The 2,324-nt window shown below is 33.6% G+C and overlaps 1 non-coding gene across 1 annotated transcript; it reads left to right on the forward strand.

Moving 5' to 3' along the window:
- The first annotated feature begins 418 nt into the window (after nt 1-418).
- Nucleotides 419-526, forward strand: LOC127742202 (small nucleolar RNA R71). Its single transcript, XR_008003389.1, has one exon. It is a non-coding gene; the product is annotated as a small nucleolar RNA R71 (small nucleolar RNA).
- The last annotated feature ends 1,798 nt before the right edge of the window (nt 527-2,324 follow it).

Here is a 2,324-nt window from a genome sequence, read left to right on the forward strand (position 1 = left end):
AAGGATTATAGGTGTTTCCATAGGGTTCTCCTATGTAATTCATCTTTTCCATTGAAGGGTTCTCAAGATCATAAGCTTCTTCTTCAAATGAAGCGTCCTTAGCACTACTTGGTGCAGCTTGCATTCCAAACAGATTCTGAGAAATCATATTGACTTGCTGAGTCAATATTTTGTTCTGAGCCAGTATGGCATTCAGAGTATCAATCTCAAGAACTTCTTTCTTCTGATTCGTCCCATTGTTCACAGGATTCCTTTCAGAAGTGTACATGAATTGGTTATTTGTAACTATTTCAATGAGTTCTTGAGCTTCTGCAGGCGTCTTCTTCAGATGAAGAGATCCTCCAGCAGAGCTATCCAATGACATCTTGGACAGTTCAGACAGACCATCATAGAAGATACCTATGATGCTCCATTCAGAAAGCACGTCAGAGGGACACTTTCTGATCAATTGTTTGTATCTTTCCCAAGCTTCATAGAGGGATTCACCTTCCTTCTGTCTGAAGGTTTAGACTTCCACTCTAAGCTTACTCAATTTTTGAGGTGGAAAGAACTTTGTCAAGAAGGCATTGACTAGCTTTTTCCAAGAGTTCAAGCTTTCTTTAGGTTGTGAGTCCAACCATATCCTAGCTCTGTCTCTTACAGCAAAAAGGAATAGCATAAGTCTATAGACCTCAGGGTCAACCCCATTGGTCTTGACAGTGTCACAGATTTGCAAGAATTCAGCTAAAAACTGATGAGGATATTCCAATGGAAGTCCATGGAACTTGCAATTCTATTGCATCAGAATGGAAGTCCATGGAACTTGCAATTCTGTTGCATTAGAGAAACTAATTGAGGCTTAAGCTCAAAGTTGTTTGCTCCAATGGCAGGGATAGAGATGCTTCTCCCATAAAAGTCGGGAGTAGGTGCAGTAAAGTCACCCAGCACCTTCCTTGCATTGTTGGCATTGTTGTTGTTTTCGGCTGCCATGTCTTCTTCTTTGAAGATTTCTGTTAGGTCCTCTATAGAGAGTTGTGCTTTAGCTTCTCTAAGCTTTCGCTTCAAGTTCCTTTCAGGTTCAGGGTCAGCTTCAACAAGAATGCCTTTGTCTTTGCTCCTGCTCATATGAAAGAGAAGAGAACAAGAAAGTATGGAATCATCTATGTCACAATATAGAGATTCCTTGAGGTGTCAGAGAAAAAGAAAAATAGAAGGATGAGGTAGAAGAATTAGGATGTGAGAAGAGGGGAAGAATTTTCAAAAATAAAATAAAGTAAAAGATTTTAAAATAATTAAAAGAGATTTTGAAAACTTGATTGATGATTTTCGAAAACTAAGATTGAGAAAGAAATAAAGTGATATTTTGAAAAAGATTTTTAAATTATAAATTAAAAAGATATGATTGAAAACTATTTTGAAAAAGATGTGATTAAAAAGATATGATTGAAAAGATATAGTTTTATAAAGATATGATTGAGAAGATATAATTGAAAAACAATTTAAAAAGATTTGATTTTTAAAGTCAATGACTTGGCAACAAGAAAAGATATGATTCAAACATTAAACATTTCTCAACAGAAAAGGCAACATACTTGAAATGTTGAATCAAATCATTAATTGTTAGCAATTATTTTTGAAAATGGAAATAAATTGATTTTGAAAATATATGATTGAAAAGATATGATTTGAAAAGATTTGATTTTGAAAAATTTTGAAAACTTGAAAAAAATTTGAATTAAAAACAAAATCTTCCCTCTTGTGCCATCCTGGCGTTAAACGCCTAGAATGGTATCCATTCTGGCGTTTAACGCCCAAAACTCTACCCTTTTCACTGGGCGTTTTGAACGCCCAGCTTTTTCTGTGTAATTCCTTTGCTGTATGTTCTGAATCTTCAATTCTCTGCATAATTGACTTGAAAAGACACAAATTAAAAGTTTTTTGGATTTTTAATGATGAGGAAAAATCAAAATGCAACTAAAATCAAATAAACAATGCATGCAAGACACCAAACTTAGAAGTTTGTATACTATTGACACTAACAAATTAAGAATGCATATGAGAAACAACAAAACACACAAAACAAGAGAATTTAAAGATCAAAGCAAGTAAATCATCAAGAACAACTTGAAGATCAATGAAGACACATGATAAATGCAAGAAGAACAGAAACATGCAATTGACACCAAACTTAAAATGAGACACTAGACTCAAACAAGAAATATTTTTGGTTTTTATGATTTTGTAACTTTTTTTGGATTTTTTCGAAAATTATATGGAGAAGAAAATAAAGAGATTCAAAATTTTTAATAAGAATTCCAGGAATCATGCAATGTTAGTCTAAAGCT

The sequence above is a fragment of the Arachis duranensis genome, chromosome 9 (assembly GCF_000817695.3).
Source record: "Arachis duranensis cultivar V14167 chromosome 9, aradu.V14167.gnm2.J7QH, whole genome shotgun sequence".
In the NCBI taxonomy this organism is placed as follows: domain Eukaryota; kingdom Viridiplantae; phylum Streptophyta; class Magnoliopsida; order Fabales; family Fabaceae; genus Arachis; species Arachis duranensis.